General features: G+C 41.1%; 1 protein-coding gene across 5 annotated transcripts in view; it reads right to left on the bottom strand.

Annotated features, from left to right (window-relative positions):
• WDR33 (WD repeat domain 33) overlaps nucleotides 1-15362 on the bottom strand; it is an 87415-nt gene extending 72053 nt beyond the window's left edge. For 2 of the 5 annotated variants that reach the window (XM_019624528.1, XM_019624530.1), the window contains exon 1: nucleotides 15171-15361. The gene's annotated coding sequence lies outside the window, so the exon portion shown is untranslated. Of the gene's footprint in view, nucleotides 1-12435; nucleotides 12456-15170 lie in introns of those variants that run through there. The other 3 variants (XM_019624531.1, XM_019624532.1, XM_019624529.1) reach the window with 3 other exon arrangements.
• Between the last annotated feature and the right edge of the window lie 6404 nt (nucleotides 15363-21766).

Genomic DNA, 21766 nt, shown 5'->3' with positions numbered 1-21766 from the left:
CTTCCCCCAATTCCCCAGGGCTGTTTCCCTCCCCCAATTCCCCAAAAAAATCTTAAAAAAAAGAATTGCTGAAATGGTTGAAAAATCCCTGTGGCATGGGGAAGCATAATAAGAAACGTAATTCACTTCAAGAGCTAATCAGTGAGCAGTAACTACTTTACTTGACAGGCACTAAAGACAGACAGACAGACAGGCAGGCAGACGCGCGCACACACACACACACACACACACACACGAAGTCAGCTCTCAAGAGACCTCCAAGTTTATCAGAAGAGAAGAGCTCAAAGGAAAGCAATATGAGAATCTACTACTACACTGAGAATCGACTATGCTTGTTTGCCAGGAACTTTATAATCAATAGGGATACCACACAAGGTGCTTACAGCATAATTCAGCCTTAGGGAATTTAAATTTGGGGTAGGATAGGAGTAAGTGGGAGGAAAAGACACTGTGAGGAAACAAAGTAAGTGACACTTCATTCACTCAGCATACCATGGCCAGCATAATCTTTTCCCCAACCAAACATTTCTGACACTATTACCACAGCCGATCTCCAAGTAAAATAGAGGTGAAAGATATATTTTTATAGGACCATGACCTTCATGACTGTAAGTTTTTTTCCACAAATTCAATCCAAAATGATTATTAAATGCTTCACATAACTGAATAAAAAGATATTTAAGCTACAATTCAGGAGGGCAGAACTGAGGCTCTGCATCAAAAAAACTCTATGACCTGAAGGGTCATGAATGGGCCTAAAGTAATGTTTTTTTCTTTAAACAAGAATCATACCGTTGGTTCCTGAAATCAGTGTGGCTGACGACTAGCATTACTTTAAAAATAAAAAAGGAATATATAAGTTAAATTGGACATTTTAAAGGAAAGAACTGCTTTTGTGAAAGTTGTTTCAGTTGTACATGTGTGTACACTGGGTCACAATGTAAAAAAAGTATTTTCTTCCAGTTACTCTGTTAAAAGTAAAAACAATGGCTTAATGTTAACAAGCCAGTAAGTGAAAACCAGGAAGATTTCTTACCCATGCACCTTCCGCTTCTGAATACCTTTCCAAAGGAAAAGAAGTTCATGCCTACCATCTGTCCGGTGTGGGTACTATGCCTGGCTATAGTAGCTATGGCACCAATCTGGTCGAACTGTCATAGCCAACAATTCTTACTACGTCAGCTACCATCAGAGCTTGTAATCAGCACAAGAAAGCTTGTTTGCCCAAAATGAGATGAAAGAATTCTAACCAAAAGCAAATTATTGATACATTAAATAAGTAGGACAGCAAGCACAATTACTGTAGGCTTTTAAAAATAATAAGTGGTTTTAAGATCCCCACTCTCATTAACACAAACCTGGCCACCAAGGTCAGAACCTCGAACTAGGAACCTCTAGTTTAGATTATATATCTCTGGACCAGTAAGTCCTGGAAATGGATAATCTACCCTCAAAGAGATCTGGTACCTAATCTGTCACAGAACTTTGAGGGGAACTGCATGAGTGGTAAACAAGGTCAGTAACAAAATCACCCAATATGTTCTTTTCCTTCACTGTCCAATCTTGAATAAATGTAAATCCTGAACAACTCAGGAGAAATTATACTGAGACCATAAAATCTTTTAAAGAATAAGGCAGCTGTTTAAATAAGCAGTTTCTAAAAGTTCACATGATTATGTATCCATGCAAAACTATCCAAAAGGCTATATATTGTATGATTCCATTTATGACATTGTTGAAATTACAAAGTGACAGAAATAAGAGAAGAAATTAATGACTGCGAGGAGTTAGGAATGGGGGTGGAGGTGTGGTTAAAAAAAGAGGGATCCTTGTAGTCATGAACTGCTAAATATCCTAACTATGGCAGCGGATACACATATAACAAAACTTTACAGAAACACACACACACACACACACACACACACACACACACACATACACGAGCACAAGTAAAACTTGGGAAACCTGAATAAGATCTGTATGTAGCTTATACCAATGTCAATACTTAACTTGTGTTAAGTATTGTGTTTTGCAAGTTGTTATCACTGGGACAAACTAGGTAAGGTACACGGGATCCCTCTGTATTATTTCTTACAAATGTATTGAATATAAAATTATCCCAAAAATCAATTTAAAAAGTTAACATGAGGGCCGGCCTGAGTGGCGCACTGGTTAAGAACTGGCTTGGGATGCCAGAGGGACCCGGTTCAGATCCCACATATGAGTGACACTGCCCTCTACAGCTAAGATGCTGAACAACAGTTCAACCTGGAGCTGGGCTGCTGTGGGTCACCAGCGACGGCGTAGGCGGCAGTCCCCTGCTGCAGTGGGCTGCCATAAGCTACCATGTGTACCCGGCAGCCAGCGTGAGTGGCCAGCAGCCGCGGTGAGCGGCCATCCAGAGGCCGGCGACTCATCTGCCTCACCCAGGAAGAGCGCAATGATGGTGCTAGCTTGGGCCAGTGAAGCAACATCCTCCACAACTAGACTGAAGAACAATAGCAACTTGTCTGTTCCCCTTCCCCCGATTCCCCAGCGCTGTTCCCCTCCCCCAATTCCCCAATAAAATCTTAAAAAAAAAAAAAGTTAACATGAGCAATTCGCTAGTTGCTAAGATCAAACAACCCATGCTAAGAACACACATACTGAATAGTCAACTTAAAGGCAAGCATTTTAAGACTGCTACCATAAATTTGTTGATGACTAAATTTGACATTAAAGATCAATTTTAATTCTCACTGTAGGAGTTTTCTAACTTTTATAGCTTTTGGCCACAGATTTAGCTACATAATTCTTCATAACTTGCAGTAAGCAGCTTCCACTGTGTACATAGCTATAAAGTTACTGAAACATTTTAGTAGATACTGCCTAGGCGGCTTGGTGGCTCAGTTACAGATTGCCCTCTGAACGACAAGGTTGCTGGCTCGATCCCCACATGAGCCACTTTGAGCTACGCCCTCTTTAGTAGATACTGCCAGTTTAATGCATGTTACTCGATACTGTACTTGGGCTTTTTACATTTAGTTTTCTGCACCATTTCAAAAATTAACTATTTTTTAAACATTTTATTTATTTATTTATTTATTTATTTATTTATTTATTTATTTTTAGTTGAGCCATCCTGCCACCTGTTGGCAGCTCAGCAGCAGCTCAGCTTGGGCTGGACTCAAACCGCTGTTGCTCAGAGCTCAAACCCTTGAGCGAGCTCCTAACCAGCTGAGCCACTCGGCTGGCCCTTCAAAAATTAACTTTAACATATAATGCACATATAACTACAAATCTGGCTGTCTACTTAATTAGAAAGTAACAACTCAATTATTTCAAAAGTGTGATTCTGAGATAAAGAAACATGTACCATCAACTGTTCTCAAAGGTAGTAAAGTCAGTGGTTACTGGGTGTGGTTTTCTTCCCTTGTCATTAGCATACAAAGAAAGAGGATTCCCTATTTTTACATTGTCTTTTAAACTGGATTACACAATTTCTCAACTATTTAAACCAATAAAAATTGGGCAAACTAATTCTCATTGGATAACTGAATTCACGTTTGCAAAAGTAAACAAAAACTGTTGCATTTTCTAGTAAGTAAACATAAAGTGCCCCACCCCATCCCACCCCACCCAATTAGGAATAAAGAATACAAAGTGTCAAGTAAGAGCTAAAGCCAGCAGTTCCCAAAGCCAGGGTGTGAGGTTCTCTTCATTCTAATTTAATGACATGAACTATTAACTGGGCAGCGGATTTTTTAAAGTTCTCAGGTGATAACGAAAGTACAGCAAAATTTGGGAACCACAGGACTAAGTAACTTGGATGGCTTACTTCTGAAAGTTTCCTTATAACAGCAAGTTCTTAAACTTTTTATTTCAGGACCCCTTAACTCTTAACTAGTGAGAAAAGTGACATTGTTTTTTTATATTTTTATAAATCTCTTTAATGTCTAGCTTAATTGAAAACAGATGGATTCTCATGTCTGCTTCTGCATTCAACCTGTTGCAATGTTATTTGGGTTGAAGTATATAAAAAATATCTGGACCCATACAGATACATGTATTTGGGAAAAGGAGTTTTTCCCCAGCGCTGTTCCCCTCCGTCAATTCCCCAATAAAATCTTAAACAAACAAACAAACAAACAAAAACCTTAGGGAGAAATATAAAGGTCTATGGGATCTAAAAGTAAGTGAATAAATAAAACTACTTTGGTTGGCTACCTTGATTGCAATGAAACATAAAAAACGCAGGCCAGTGGTATGCTAGAAACACATACTTGTATATGTTTACATCACTTATAAAAAAAATACACCAGAAACATTACTACTGATGGCTTTTGGGAAAGGGAGTTACATGACTTACAATAAGATAAGAACAAATTTAATCAACACCATTTGTATTTAGACCATCCATACATCCATATGTAATATCCTCAAAATTAGATTTGTTTCACAAATAATACTGTAAAAATAATTATCCTCTCACTCAACTTGGGAAATAGACATCAGAATTCAGTTTTATTCCTAAGAAAATATTTTTCAATTCAAATATGCAGCATATGTGTAATCTTGCTAAAGCAATAGGGATCCTACTCCTACTCAATCTCCTTTAGTAACTAGATAGTAATAATATATAAATGACAAAACTATAAATTCAGTTGCTTACTCTATGTTGAACTAAGTTTTCAACCAAAAACCTGGGATAATTTTTAGCTAGAAGCTCTGTAAGACTGAAAGACAACATACATACCATATGTGATAGGTCCTTCCAAATAGAAAATTCAATCCAATATATTATTTCTGGAGAACTGACATCAGCTTCATCATTATTTAAAATAAATAAGGCACAAGTTTAAGATCTAAGTCTATGTGAAATACTTTTAACCAAAATTAATTTAAAATGTGAAATAAAAAACACTCAAAAACACAGCTGTCCTTTGACAAGTGCTTAAATGAATACTTTCTACATCCAAACTGCAATCTACTAATAATTTAGAAGCCTCCAGAAGTTGATGGCATGAGTACAAGAAGAGTAATCTATACAATGAGAAGTTTTTTGGTTTTGTTTTGTTTTTTTAAAGATTTTTATTGGGGAATTGGGGGATGGAACAGCGCTGGGGAATTGCGGGAAGGGGAACAGACAAGTTGCTGTGCTTTTGTTCAGTCTACTTGTGGAGGACGTCGCTTCACTGGCCCAAGTTGGCACCATCATTGCGCTCTTCCCGGGCAAGGCAGATCAGTCGCCGGCTTCTGGACGGCCGCTCACTGCGGCTGCTGCCCGCTCACACTGGCTGCTGGCTACACACGGTAGCCCATGGCAACCCACTGCAGCAGGGGCTGCAGACTATGCCTTCACCAGCCACTCACAGCAGTCCAGCTCCAAGTTGAGCTGTTTTTCAGCATCTTAGCTGTAGAGGGCAGCGTCACCGGCCCTCATATGTGGGATCCGAACCGGGGCCCTCTGGCGTCCCAAGCCAGCTCTTAACCAACACGCCACTAGGCCAGCCCTACAATGAGAAGTTTTAATGCCAAAGGCTCTGATGGGTTCAATCTCTAGAACAAGACTATACCTGTCAGGCAGACAGAATTTCATTTTTTAATTCATGGAAATTACTTTAGTTAGGTCTCTAGAGCTATCCTCCGGTTTAAAAAAAATACAGAGAAAACAAGTTAACAAAACAATAGTCTACACAAATCTACACTACAAGACATTCTAAAAGATAACTGGCTTAGAAACTTGAAAAAGTTAATAAAATAGGGGGCTGGTCGAGTGGCTCAGCTGGTTAAGAGTTAGCTTAAGAGTGCAAGCTCTGAGCAACAGGGCTGCCGGTTCAATTCCCACATGGGCCAGTGACGCTGAGCCCTCTACAGCTAAGATTGTGAACAACAGCTCGACCTGGAGCTGGGCTGCCATGAGTCGCCAGTGTCAGCGTAGGCTGCAGTGGGCTGCGTTGGGCTGCCGTGAGCTACCATGAGTTGCTGGCAGCCGGCCAGAGCTGCCGTGAGCCACAGTCCAATGGCCAGAGACTGACTGCCTCAGCCAGGAAGAGTGCAATGATCATACCAACACGGGCCAGTGAAGCGACATCCTCCACACCTAGACTGAAAAACAAAAGGACAATAATTTGGCTGTTCCCCTTCCCCAATTCCCCAACACTGCTCCCCTTCCCCAATTGAAAAAAAAATCTTAAAAAAAAAAAGTTAATGAAATAATAAGAAAAGAGGGAGGGGAGAACCGTTTTAGGGGAAAAAAAAGAAACAAGTGTTGATGAGGCTGTGGAAAAAAGGAAACCTTGGACAGTGTTGGTGAGCATGTAAATTGGTACAGCCACTATGGAAAACAGTATGGAGGTTCCTCAAAAAAATTAAAAATAGTACTACTATATAATGCAGCAATTCCACTTCTGTTTATCTGAAAAAAACGAAAATACTAACTTGAAAAGACAAATGCTCATTGCAGCATTATTTACAATAGCCAAGATATAAGAACAAACTAAGTGTCCCTCACACACACTGGAATATTACTGAGCCATAAAAAAGGAAATCTTGCTATTTGCAACAACATAAACAAAAACTGAGGGCACTAGGCTAGGTGAAATCAAGCTCAGGCAGAGAAAGACAAATGTCATATGATGTCACTTACATGTGGAATATTTTTAAAAAACCAAAAACTCATAGATACAGAGGTGGGGGTGAGGGAGGAACATAAATGAAGGGGTTCAAAAGGTACAAACTTCCAGTTTTAAAATAAATGTCATGAGGGGCCGACCATGTGGCGTGTTGGTTAACACTTGGCTTGGGACGCCAGCTCTGAGCATCAGGGCCCCGGTTCGGATCCCACATGAGGGCCAGTGACGCTGCTCCCTCTAGAGCTAAGATGGTGAACAACAGCTCAACCTGGAGCTGGGCTGCCATGGGTTGCCAGCGATGGCGTAGGCTGCAGTGAAGCTGCAGTGGGCTGCCGTGAGCTGCCATGAGTGGCCAGCATGAGCAGCAGGCAGCAGGCGAGAACTGCCATAGCTGCCATGAACGGCTGTCCAATGGCTGGCGACCGATCTGCCTCTGCCGGGAAGAGCGCAATGATCACAATATCAACATGGGCCAGTGAAGTGATGTCCTCCATAACTAGACTGAAGAACCAAAGCACAGCAACTTGTCTGTTCCCCTCCCCCAATTCCCCAATAAAATCTTTTTTAAAAAAATTGCTTTGAAGGGTGGACTAGGTGCTAGCATCGGTGCATAGCTTCCCAAGGGGAGTACTTCAAAGGTGCCTGTAGTGATATTCAGCAATGAGATATGTGGCAGCTTTTCTAGGATGAGTTCACAAACTTAATTGTCAGACCTCCTACATTGCCATATATAGCCCAAAATATGTCTGAAGAATTCATGACAAGCTGATAACAACAGTAACTACTAAACAGATAAAAGGGGATTGGAGAATAGCCGCAGGAAGGAGACCTCTTGTGTTTTCTCTTTTTTTACACATGGATATAGTATATAAATGAGTGAATGAATGCATAAAAAAACTTACAAAAGAAACGCTACTAACTAGAGTGTTATGGACATGGTCAGACACAGAACTGGAAATGTCTAGTCTGGGCCCAAAATTGATGTAAAAAAATACTTGGAAATGAGCATTGTGGGTAAAAAAATGTGGTTGAGAAAAAAAAAAATCCCTAATAACAGCAATTACAATTTGAGTACCTGAAACATGAGGGAGGCACTGGGCTACACACTTGGGTGTGTGGGGGTCTGGGTCTGGGTCTGAGTGTGTGTGTGTGTGTGTGTGTGTAAAACATACCAAAAAATATTCTGCCAGGTTCTTGATTTAAAGGAAGATTTAAAGGCTGAAAATCATAGGGCTGGCCGAATGGCTCAGTTGGTTAAGAGCTCGCTCAAGAGTGTGAGCTCTAAGCAACAGGGTCGCTGGTTTGATTCCCGAGCTGAGCTGCCACTGAGCTGCCAACAGGTGGCAGGATGGCTCATGTAAAAAAAAAAAAAGGCTGAAAGTCATTAGATTACTAAAATAAAAATACATGGAAGTCCTAGTAGGTATTAATTTTGAACAAAGCTAGATACGACAAATTCAGGACCACAAAACAATGTGACCACTTAATTCCTGGTGGAAAATTTTCCTAGTACATTTTTCTAGCTATGTAACTGTTATAATTTTGACTCTCCCAAAGAAAATGAACCAAAAATCCCTTCCAAGTTATACTATAAAATGTTCTGGATTTTGTTTTTTGTTTTCTTTTTTAAAGGTGGAGGAAAGAACACTGAACTAGAATTCAGGTGACCTGAATTCTGCTACTGTATGACTATGAACAAATTTAATCTCCTCAATCCTGTTTCCTTACCTTCATGTTAAATGGCCTAGATTTGATGATCTCTAGAAATAAAATAACTCCATAACTTCAAGATTACACAGGGAACAGGTAAGAATTTTCCAAAGTTTCTTACAGCTCATTTTTAAACCTGGCTTAACAACTACACTGAAGGTAAAAGAATTTAACAGAATACACAAAGACAACCATTCTCAAAGGGATAATCCTAAAGAGATGGTCCTAAATATCTCAAATTTGTCAATAGAAAGATAAAATGACAAACTTAAGACTTTGAGTGCCTCTTGATTTTGTAGTTCTCAGCTCCTAATTCTATTACCCACATTGGCCTAAAAGTGTAACTAGTTCCTCAGTATTTGCAACTTATGGTGTCTTTAATTACCCTCTGAAACTTTGTGTCTTAGGTTGGTTTTTCCCTCCAAACAAATCGGTGCAGATTTCAAAAGTACAGGTATGCTTCGTTTTACTGCGCTTTGCTTTACTGTGCGTTGCAGACATTGTGTTCTTTACAAATTGAAAGAGCCTCTACCAGCAAAAAGTAAACCAAACCGGCAATATCTCCGAGGCATGCCTTGTACAGTGGTTTTTTAAAATACAATAAACTGAAAGTTAGCCAAACATCTAAAACTGAAGTTTAAAAAATTTCACCAGTGAAATACATGTCCTCCATTATTTTTGACGTGAATCTTCCCTTTATAAAATTAAGTCTCGGTACAGTTATGTAAAATTGCTTACCTTAGAGCCAAAACTAGAGCTTATAGATTGCTAAGCACAAAATCAAACTTATATTCATATTTATACCCATAGACAACAACAATCCAAATTCTTTGTTGGGAAAAATCAATTGCTTAACCAATTGCTAACTACATTAAGTACAGCAAATATATATATTCATGGCCTTCTTAATATAGGACACCAAAAGCACAATCAACAAAAGAAAAAAATAGATAAATGACATCATCAAAATTAAATACTTTTGGGGCCGGCCAAGTGGCGCGATGGTTAAGAACTGGCTTGGGACGCCAGAGGGTCCCGGTTCGGATCCCACATATGAGAGCCAGTGACACTGCCCTCTACAGCTAAGATGCTGAACAACAGCTCAACCTGGAGCTGGGCTGCCGTGAGTTGCCGGCGATGGCGTAGGCTGCAGCCCCTGTGGCAGTGGGTTGCCATGGGCTACCGTGTGTAGCCAGCAGCCAGCGTGAGCGGCCAGCAGCCGCAGTGAGCGGCCGTCCAGAAGCCAGCGACTGATCTGCCTCGCCCAGGAAGAGCACAATGATGGTGCCAACTTGGACCAGTGAAGCAACGGCCTCCACAACTAGACTGAAGAACAAAACAACAGCAACTTGTTTGTTCCCTTTCCCCCAATTCCCCAGCATTGTTCCCATCCCAATTAAAAAAAAAAAATCTTAAAAAAAAAAAATTTAAACACTTTTGTGCTTTAATAACACCATCAAGAAAATGGAAAGACAATCCACAGAAGGATAGAAACTTTCTGCAATTCATATATCTGATAAGGGACTCGCATTTAGAATATATAAGGAACTCTTACAACTCATAATAAAAAGACAACCCAATTTTTTAAGTGCATAAAGTAGCTGAATAGTTCTTTTTTTTCCAAATGACGATTAAGCACATGAAAAGATGCTCAGCATCATTAGGAAAATGCAAATCAAACTACAATGAGGTAGCACTTCATATCCACTAGGGTGGATATAATAAAAAAAGGGACATAAGTGTTGGTGAAAATGTGGAGAAATTGGAACCCTCAAATACTGCTGGTTAGGAATGTAAAATGGTGCAGCCTCTTGGGAAAAGAGCTGAAATTTCCTTAAATACTAAACACAGAATTATCATAACACCCAGCAATTCCACTCCTAGGTATATCCCCAAGAGAAGTGAACACATTATGGCCACAGAAAAACTTGTACACAAATGCTGAGAGCAGCATTATTCATAATACCAAAAAGTGAGAACAATCCAAATATTTACTTACCAGATTACCAGTTTATTATAAAACGATATATAGTTCAGGAACAGCCAGATGGAAGACATGCATAGGACAAAGTATGTGGAAAGGAGCTCAGAGGTTCCATATTCTCTGAGCTCACTACTCTAACAAAACTCCAGTCACCAACCTGTAAGTTCTCTGAACCTTGTCCTTTTTTGTTTTTACAGAGGCTTCATTACATTGGCAATTGATCCAACCTCTACTCCCTCCCCCTCCAGAGGTCCAGGGGGTGGGCCTGATAATTCCAACCTGCTAATCACAGGGTTGGTTTCCCTGGCTACTAGTCCCCATCCTTAGGTGCTTTCCAAACATAGCATAAGTTCAGAAGTTCAGGTACGGCTACAAGGGGTTTGTTATGAATTATCAAGATACCTTTATCACTTTAATCACTTAGGAAATGCCAAGGGTTTTAGGAAATCTGTGCCAGAAACAGGACAAAGACCAAATATATATTTCTTATTACAAACCACATTATCACAGGGTGTGGGGGAGATTCTAAATTGATATGAAATGACTTCTTGAATATACTGTTAGGTGGGAAAAAAAACACACACAAATGGGACTACATCAAACATAAAACCTGTGCAGAAAAGGAAACAATCAATGGAATAAAAAGGCAACCTACAGAATGGAAGAAAATATTTGCAAATCATGTATCTGATAAGGGGTAAATATCCAGAATATATAAAGAACTCCTACAACTCAGCAACAACAACAAAATCAAATAACCAACTAAATTTGGGCAAAGGACTTGAGTAGACATATCTCCAATAATGGCCAACAAGCACAAGAAAAGATGCTCCATATCCTTAAACACCAGGGAATTGCAAATTGAAATCACACTGAGGTATCACCTCACACCCATTACAATGGCTACTACAAAAAACAGAAAATAGTAAGTGTTGGTAAGGATGTGGAGAAATTGGACTCTTTTGCATTGTTAGCAAAATTATAAAATGGTGCAACCACTATGGAAAATAGGACGAAGGTTCCTCAAAAATTTAAAAACAAAATTACCATATGGTCCAGTAATTCCACTTCTGAGTATACATCCAAGAAAATTAAAACCAGGGTCTCAAAAAGAGATATCTGCACACCTCTAGTCATAGCAGCTGTTTACAATAATAACGAAAAAAGGTGGACGCAAACCAGCTATCCATCCGTGGATGAATGGGTAAAGAAAATGTGGTATATACATACAATGGAATATTATTCCGCTGTAAAAAGGAAATCCTGTCACATGCTACAACACAGATGAAACCTGACATCATTATTGCTACATGAAATAAGCTAGTCACAAAAAAAAAAAAATTACTGCATGATTCCAATCAGACATGGTATCTAAAGCAGTCAAACTCACAGAAACACAGTAGAATGGTAATTGCCAGGGCTGTTGTTCAATGGGTACAAGAGATTCAGCTTTGCAAGATGAGAAAAGCTCTTAGATCTGTGACACAACAACGTGAATATACTTAACACTATTGAACTGTACACTTAAAAATGCTTAAGATGGTAAAATCTTTTTACTACAACAAAAAGAGGTCACAGGACTCGTTTAAGAGCTCTCTTGGGAGCACCAGTTCTGAGCAGCAGGGCTGCGGTTTGGATCCCACATTAAGGGCCAGTAATGCTGCACCCTCTACAGCTAAGATGATGAACAACAGCTCAACCTGGAGCTGGGCAGCTGTGAGTCGCTGGCGATGGTGGAAGCTGCAGCAGGGCTGCAGAGGGCTGCCATGAGCTATATGAGTGGCTGGCAGCCGTCGAGAGCTGCTTGTGAGTTGCAGTGAGCGGCTGACCAATGACTGGCAACCGATTTCCTCACCCGGGAAGAGCACAATGATCACACCAACATAGGCCAGTAAAGCGACGTCCTCCACAACTAGACTGAAGAACAAAACAGCAATTTGTCTACCTGTCTGTTCCCCTTCCTCGAGTCCCCAACGCTTTTCCCCTCCCCCAATTCCCCAATTAAAAATAAATAAATAAATAAATAAATAAAATAAAGCAGATGGAGTAAAACAAAACAAAACAAAAAAAGGTCACAAGGTTTTACAGTATGCCCTTTTGTAAGAAAGGGAAAAGAAGAATACATACACATTAGGGCCAGTGACGCTGCGCCCTCTACAGCTAAGACGGTGAACAACAGCTCAACCTGGACCTGGAGCTGGGCTGCCATGAGTCGCCGGCAGCTGGCAAGAGCTGCCAAGAGTCACCGTGAGTGGCCGTCCAGTGGCCAGCGACCGATGTGCCTCACCCGGGAAGAGCACAATGATAATACCATCATGAGCCAGTGATGCGACGTCCTCCACAACTAGACTGAAGAACAAAAGGACAGCAACTTGTCTGTTCCCCTTCCCCAATTCCCCAACTCTGTTTCCCTCCCCCAATTCCCCAATAAAATCTTTAAAAAAAAAATTTACTGAATGCTTTATTATGTATAAGACACTTCCTTTCACTTTTAACTGTTATAATTAACATTTTTTATATATATGGAAACTGACATTCAGAGTTTAATTAACTGATCCAGTACAAAAAAGCTAGTCACTGGTAAGCCTGACATTCAAACTTCGGTCTGTCTGCTGCTGAAACCCATGCCCTTCCCAAACCATCTCTGCAAATTTATCAGCACTCAAATTATAAGGTACAGTACAAACATTATGAAGTTAGTCCCTCTACCAGAAAATACTAAAATGTTCAAAGACCAGAAACGATGAAGAGTAATGTGGGTAAGATTTTCCAATATACTTAAAAGCTTCTATGTCTGGGACTAGTGTGAATTCTCTGCAATAGGGAGAGAAATGTTACCAAAGAAAGTGTGTACAATTAGAAAAGTTTTGAACCTGTATCACTTCCAAAGACAAAAGACAAAATATTTTTAAGAATTAAAACTATGGTCAGTCAACTTACTTGTCACACAACACATTACAGCAACATTTTTTTTTCACCATTGCAAAAAAAAAAAAAAGAAGAAGAACAATTAACCTCTCTTATAAGCAAAAGTTTCAACACAAAACCCTGGAATACTGTTTGGGAGAAAACGAGGGCAATTTGGAATCTTCAACAACATATCTGGAATGCTTAAACAACTGGTAAGCACCTGGCATTTAATTAAATATACTTTGATAAAGAAGATTTCTAATCTGCAAGCTCCAGATAATTAATACTACTTTATCTAAAAACGCTCCTAATTTTTTTCCTAAGCAACCTCAAAAGAATTATATAAATACCTTCATAGTGAATAACTTTCACTAATATCTTTGTCACAGTATTTATTGTAGTTATAAAGCTTTACTGTAACCTTGCTTTCTTATTTTGAAATATGAAACAGTTCCAACTTTGGCAATAATCAGGTAACATGTTTTTCCCAAAGTAATGTGTAAAGTATATGGACTTATTTCTTAGCAAAGAGAGTAATGGTTGGTAAAAAGGATAATTAAAGCCTTAGGTGGAGTTAAGATTGTGATGGCAAAATCTGTCATTTTAATATTTTTCTCCAACCAAACAATGTAAGTTAAGCCGTCAACTTCATAGATAAGGATGTTTTCTTAAAGCATACTGATGTAAGGCCAACTTTCTACCAAAATTATTCCACGAGTTCAGAAAGATAACTCTTCTTCAAGAAAATAGGCTAAATACGGAATTTCAAGCCTCAGCACAGTATTTTTTACCTTTCTCTAGTCAAGGAGACCAAACAAAAAGTGCAAAAGTATGCTAATAAAAGATCGGTGTTAAATACAATTAAGATTAGGAAAAGAAAAATGCCACCAGGGGAACAATTAGTTTCCTTTTAACTAGCAGTCTCCAAAAGTTTCGTGTGAATAGATCTACCACTGCATCACGTTCACAGGCAAAAAATACAGCGTGCATTAGATCTCCAGAGTGTACTTAAAAGTCAACTCAGCTCTCCCAAGAGGTACTCCTTTTAACACGGGCTTTTTGTTGTTGTTGTTCATACTGATTTATCCTGAACAATTAACTTTATCTTATCGATACAGAAATTACTTCAAAACATTCTTGACAGGCTTTCTACAAGTACCCGCACTGTTCTGATTTGAATTAAACAGATCCAATTACGGAATTTCCTATCGACCCGCCTCCTTCTCCTTTCTCCGAATGGGCCACTAACCAGAAGGGTTACAACCAAATATCATTTGTTTTTGTTTTAAGAATGCTTTCTAAGACTCTAAATATCTAGTTGCCATAAATCAAATTAAAATCGGGGATGTGGAGGAAGTTATTAAGAGATTTTTGAAGGGAACATGATCTAAAGCAAACAAAATAGGAATGTAACTATTCCAAAGGAACAAGGTTTTCGCCTGTCAAGCTGTATGTAAACGTATTCCTGTTACAAATACCGATTTCAAGCCACGATTTCCAGGCTAAACCTTCCGCTGTCTCACAGGTTTCGCATTAATTTCCCGCGACTCCTTAAACCAACCACTCAAAGCCATACTCCTTTTCAACTCCCAGCCCAACCCCTTCCACTCCCGCCCCAAATCTCAGTTTAAAACACTTCCCTCCTCCAAACTTCACGTCTTAATCCGTGGCCTACCCTACCTACGTCTTCTTGTCCCCACCGGTCCCCGAGTCAAGGCCTTCGTCCTACCATGCTTTCCTTTCCCGGTCGGCTTCAAGCCTCCAGCCCCGTCCCCTAAGGCTCCAACCTGCCTCACAGAAGCCTCCCGACGTCGACCCTAGCCGCTCTGCCATCCAGTTCCCAGGCGCCCCTCCCGTCCCCCAAAGCACGCAACGGCCGGGCTTGAAAATGGCGGAAAGAGCCGTCGCCTGCTGCAGACAGGCGGGCGGTCCCGTGCCGCCGCCGCACTCACCCTATGGCGCAGAGCAACGCTCCTAATGAATGGCGAGCGAAGTGTTCGTCTTCACTGTCAGGAATGTCTCTCGTGTCGGCCTCCTCCCTCCGCCCCTCTCAAGCCCGCTCCTCCAAAGGAGCAGCCGCCATCTTCCCCTATGAGCCACAGAGCGCACGCCTTTCCGTCACCACGCACCGGCGTACGGTGCTACGACACGCGCGCCCAAGGCTGCGGACTCCGTAGGGCTCAGCCTGCGCATGTGCATAAGTGAGGGGCAGGGCCTGGCCTGATCCCCACGCGGCCTAGCAGAGTGTTTCCTTTGTTCCCGCTGAGAGGAGGTCGGCTGTCCCTGGGGAAGAAGAATGAGGCGAGGGAGTTTCACGGTATTGACTTTCTTCACATTGTGAGCAAACCTTGATGCTCAAAAACACCCCGTTTCCCAAAATTTGAATAAGAAATTTGTTAGGCGTCCGTGCGGATATGCAGTCGGTTTTGTGGCCAAGCCTACAGAGTCAAATTGTGAACAAGACACTTGACCTTGCTAAGTAAGCCTATTTATTAATCCGTGAAACGGTGGCACCTGACAGTATTTTGAGAATTAAATAAAAGCACCTAGCTGAGTCAAGTATGCAGGGTTTAGTCATTACCCTAAGGAGTCTTGTCTCTGGGTTATCTATTTCAAGAGACCAAGAACTGAGCCCTGTGGTACAACCACTTTGGAAAAAACTGTTTCAGTGTATTCAGAAGCTGTCCTTACCCTGAGACACAGAAATTCCACTCCAAGATTAATACATCCACTAAAGTCTTGTACAAGAATGTTCATAGCAGCTTTGTTTGAAATAACAAAACAGTGATAACTCAAATGTCAATCAGTAGCTGTACAGGTAAATAAATTGTGGTGTGGCTATACAACGAACTAATATACTGCAATAGGAAATAATTGCTGATAAATGCAGCAACCGGGATGAATATCACAGATATTGTAAAATCAGGCACAAAAGACGCTGGGGATGATTCTATTTATATGAAGTTAAGAACACACCTTCAAAACAAGCAAGTTGTCTTCTAACTTTTGGAAAGTAATTTGGCAATATGAGTCAAGAATCTTAAAAATGTTTATTGCTTTTGACTCTAATGCTTCTAAAAATCTAAGAATAGTCTGAGAAATGTGAAAAAGATTCATGTACAAACCTGTCACTGAGGTAGTATTGATGATAGAAAAAAAAAAATAGAAACAACTTAAGTGTCCAACACCAGAGAATAGTTAAATAATAACACATCATACAACAGAGTACTACACAGACATTACAGAGTTTTTATGGTGACATCAGAAATGCTTACAATCTAATTTCAATGGACATGAATATGAAAAACTGTAAATATGTACATGTAATGAGAAATAGCTAAGGAAATAAATTGTGGGGTTAAGGGTGACTATTTTCTTTACATACATGTGTTTTGCTTTTGTAATTACAAGGGGGGAAAGGCTGTTTTTTTGGGTTTTATTCAAGCAGTAACATGTTACTGACATTATATGCTATTTATTATTAAATGCATCTCTATTTGTTACCAATTGCAATATCCAGTTTCTTGTCACTTGCTTATCACTCATCACTTGGTGAATATTTCCATTTTTCTATTTGTTTGGACTAGACTTGGAAGCAACTGGGCATTATTAATAAATATTAGAACCATGCAATTCTTGAGGTGTCAAGAGTTTAGTCTTCATTCCCTCAACACCAAGAAGGCAGGGACTACCATAAACTTGGAAGCAGCAAGCAAAGATTTGAGAAAGCAAGAATTTTACTCTAGCCTAGTATTAAAAAACAAAATTCAACTGAGTAAATTTTAAAGATCTCATTAGCTTTATTCATTGATTCATGAATTGGGCAGCATCCAATCTAGCAGACAAAAAGGAGCTCTGAGGAGCTGTACAAAGTGAAAGGCTTATACAGGCAGAAGGGAGTGGAAACAAAAAGTTATACCAGGCAAAAAAGCAGATTGATTATGGCAAGGTTACTTTCCTTTAGGGGAGGTCAGGAATCTATCAGGGAGATTATTGAACTAGTGCCTATTGGGCAATTCCTGATGGACTGGTTTAAGATTCCATTTCTGGGAGAGTGAAAATTGTAATTAAGTCTCGATTTGGTGACATGGGGTTTAACATCAATGACTCCATTTGCAATATGTAGCCCTTGTTTGGATCCTGAATTGAATAAATGGATGAAAGGAAGGGAGGGAGGGAGGAAGAGAGAAGAAAAAAAAAAAAAACATTTTTGAGAAAATGGAGACACAAACATGGGCTGGGTAGATACTATTTTTTTATTTTATTTTATTTTTTGGTATTGCCTCTCACCTTTTTAAAAATAATTTAAAATTTTTTACTTACAGTTGGCATACAATATTATATTAGTTTCAGGTGTACAACATAGTGATTAGACATTTATATAACTTATGAAGTGATCATCCCAATAAATCTAGTACCCATCTAATACCATACAGTTACTACAATATTATTTGACTATTCCTTATGCTATGTTTTACATCCCTATGACTATTTTGTAACTACCAATTTGTACTTCTTAATCCCTTCCCCTTTTTCATCACTTTGAATATTTCATGCCAATCCCTCTGGCCTGCAAAGTTTCTGCTGATAAATCATTTTTCTTATGGGAGCTCCCTTGTAAGTAACTGGTTGCCTTTCTCTTGCTGCTTTTAGGATTCTCTCTTTGTCTTTAACCTTTTCCATTTTGATTATAATGTGTCTTGGTGTGGGCCTGTTTGGGTTCATCATTTTTTTTTTTTAAAGATTTTATTAGGGAATTGGGGAAGGGGAACAGCCAAGTTGTTGTCCTCCAATCTTAGTTGTGGAGGGCGCAGCAAGCTCAGCTTCAAGTCCAGTCGCCATTTGGCCGCCCATCGGTAGCTCAGGGCACCTCAGCTCAAGGTGCCATGTTCAATCTTAGTTGCGGGTGGGCGTAGCCCACCATCCCATGTGGGAGTTGAGCCAGCAACCTTGTTAGGAGCATGTGCTCTCACCAGCTGAATCATCCTGCCACCTGTTGGCAGCTCAACTCGGGCACAGCTCACTGGCCCATGTGGGAATCGAACTGGCAACCCTTTTGCTCAGAGCTCATGCTCTAACCAACTAAGCCACTGGTCCGGCCCCTATTTGGGTTCATCTTGTTTGGGACTCTCTGAGCTTCCTGGGCTTATATGTCTATTTTCTTCACCAGGTTAGAGAAGTTTTCCATCATTATTTCTTCAAATAGGTTTTCAATTCCTTGTTCTGTCTCTCTTTTCCTTCTGGTACTCCAATGATGCAAATGTTGGTATGCTTGATGTTGTTCCAGAGGCCCCTTAAAGTATCCTCATTTTTTAAATTCTTTTTTCTTTATGATGTTCTGATAGGGTGTTTTCTGCTACCTTAACTTCTAAATCGCTGATTTGATCCTCTGCTTCACCTAATCTACTTTGATCCCCCCTAATGTATTCTTCATTTCAGTTATTGTAGTCTTCATTTGTGACTGGTTCTTTTTTACATTTTCTATCTCCATTTTAATGTTTCCTATCGCTTTGTTGAAGTTCTCACTGAGATCAATGAGCATTTTTTTTTTTAAGATTTTATTGGGGAATTGGGAGAGGGGAACAGACAAGTTGCTGTCCTTTTGTTCTTCAGTCTAGTTGTGGAGGATATTGCTTCACTGGCCTATGTTGGTATTATCATTCCGCTCTTCCCGGGTGAGGCAGTTGCTCGCCGGCCATTGGACGGCGACTCACAGCAGCTCACGAAAGCTTATTTCCGCTGCCGGCCAGCACCACTGCAGCCTACGCCATCGCCGGCGACCCACGGCAGCCCAGCTCCAGGTCGAGCTGTTGTTCACCATCTTAGCTGTAGAGAGTGCAGCATTACTGGCCCTAATGTAGGATCCGAACCGGAGCCCTGCTGCTCAGAGCTGGCATCCGAAGCCAACTATTAACCAACACGCCATTCGGCTGGCCCTCATTGAGCATTCTTTTTTTTTTTTTTTTTAGCCATCCCGCCACCTGTTGGCAGCTTCACGGCTGCTCAGCTCGGGCTGGACTCGAACCGCTGTTGCTCAGAGCTCAAACTCTTGAGCGAGCTCTTAACCAACTGAGCCATTCGGCCGACCCTTCATTGAGCATTCTTATAAACAGTGTTTTAAACTCTGCATCCAGTAGATTGCTTGTCTCCATTTTGTTTAGTTCTTTTTCTGGAGCTTAGTTCTAGTCTTTCATTTGGGACATGTTTCTTTCTCTTCCCATTTTGGCTGCCTCCCTGTGTTTGTTTTTATGTATTACGTAGGGCTGCTGTGTCTCCCAGTCTTAGTAGAGTGGCCTTATGTAGTAGGTGTGCTGTGGTGCCCAGTGCTGCAATCTCTCCAGTCACCTGAGCCAGGTGCTGCAGGTGTGTCCCTTGTGTGCATTGTGTGTGCCCTTCTGTTGTAGTTGAGCCTTGGTTGCTGTTTGCAAGTCAATGAGAGGGATTGACCCTCAGGTGGATTAGTTGTGAGGATGGCCATGACTACAGTGGAAGAGTTATTGTGCAGGGGCTGACCTTATGGAACAGGATCCACTTTAGCAGGGCTCTGGTGCCTGCCCAGTCTGCCCTTTGGGTGAGTGAAGGCAGCCAAGATGGCCACCAGGCGAGCCGGCCCCAGGGCTTATTGGGAGGTGCCATGCTGCAGGACAAGTTCAGCTGAAGCCTGTGCCCTGCCCGATGCCACCTTGCATGAGCCACAAGGCAATCCACAGATGGCCACTGCCCATGCTGGGCTTGGAGGTTCCTCGAGAGTCCAAGCCATGAACCACCTGCTGCTAGTGCCAGGCTTGGCGCTGCTTAGCAAGAGGTAGAGGGCATGCTGAGGCCAGATACTGCTTGTTTGGGATTTGTGAACCTTTGAAAGGTTTTAGGAAAGTCCTCAGCATAAGCCAAGAGAAGCCACTGAAAACAGCTTGGGCGGGGTCTTAGGTAATCAGCAGGGTCTGGTGAACAGTGTTAGCCAGGTTGATAGAGATTCATGACGGCCACACTGGGAGGGGCTAGGACTCAACAAAGAAATAATGGATTCTGCCAGCACTTCTCTCTGAGAGAAAATTGCCCTTTTAGCCAGACAATTGAGTTCCTCTCCTCATGTCCCTGGCACCTTTTGAGTTGTTGTCCCAGTGCTAGAATTCAGAGAGAAGGAATCTATCAGCAAGTCCATATGCGGGCCCTTTAAAAGGGGCACCTGGAACTACAGCTGCTCTTTCTCACTCCACCACGATCTCTGCTAGATTTCAGAAGTTGTAGGTACTTCTTGGCACTGAAAGCCTGAGCTCAGGAGTCTGGTTTGGGGTTGGGACCCCTGGCTCCTCCATGGGGGAACCTCGCTGCTGAGATATTCCTCCTGGTTTTTTTTTCAATTAACTTTTTTAGATTTTTAAAATTAAAATACAGCTAACATACAATATTATATTAGTTTCAGGTGTACAACATAGTTATTCAACAGCACCCATCTAGCTCTATATAGTGTTAATACCATATTATTGATTTTATTCCCTATGCTAAAGAAGTGATAACCATGGTAAGTCCAGCAATCATCTGACACTGTACCACCCTATCACAATATTATTGTTTTTTCCCCACCTTTTTAAAATATTCAATTAGAGTTGACACTCAATATTATTTTATATTAGTTTCAAAGTTACAGCATAGTGGTTAGACATTTATGTAATTTAGGAAGCAATCCCCCTAACTAGTACCACCTGGCACTATATATAGTTTTTAACGTATTATTGATTATATTCCCTATACTTTACATCCCCATAACTATTTTGTAACTACCAATTTGTATTTCTTTATTTTTTAGCTGAGCCATCCTGCCACCGGTTGGCAGCTCAACAGCAGCTCAGTCCAGGCCATGAATCAAACCGGAGACCCTGTTGCTCAGAGCTGAAACTCTTGAGCGAGCTCTTAACCAACTGAGCCACTCGGCTGGCCCTCTCTTTTTTATTTTTTTTTAAAGATTTTTATTAGGGAATTGGGAGGATGGGAACAGTGCTGGGGAATTGGGGGAAGGGGAACAGACAAGTTGCTGTGCTTTTGTTCTTCAGTCTAGTTGTGGAGGACATTGCTTCACCGGCCCATGTTGATATTATCATTGCGCTCTTCCCGGGCGAGGCAGATCAGTCGCCGGCTTCTGGACGGCCGCTCACAGCAGCTGCTGCCCGCTCACGCTGGCTGCTGGCTACACACAGTAGCCCATGGCAACCCACTGCTGCAGGGGCTGCAGCCTACGCCGTTGCCGGTGACTCACTGCAGCCCAGCTCCAGGTTGAGCTGTTGTTCAGCATCTTAGCTGTAGAGGGCAGCTCATATGTGGGATCCGAACCGGGGCCCTCTGGCGTCCCAAGCCAGCTCTTAACCATCGCACCACTCGGCCGGCCCCAATTTGTATTTCTTAATACCTTCACCTTTTTCACTCTGCCCCCAACCCCATTCCCATCTATCATCCTGACAGATCCAATACCTATCTGGCACCATACATAGTTATCACAATATTATTGACTATATTCCTTATGTTATACCCTACATCCCCATGACTACTGTGT

Source organism: Hipposideros armiger, unplaced genomic scaffold (assembly GCF_001890085.2).
Source record: "Hipposideros armiger isolate ML-2016 unplaced genomic scaffold, ASM189008v1 scaffold_592, whole genome shotgun sequence".
In the NCBI taxonomy this organism is placed as follows: Eukaryota; Metazoa; Chordata; class Mammalia; order Chiroptera; family Hipposideridae; genus Hipposideros; species Hipposideros armiger.
The sequence above is the reverse complement of the archived record's forward strand: the minus strand, read 5'-3'. Positions and strand labels throughout refer to the sequence as shown.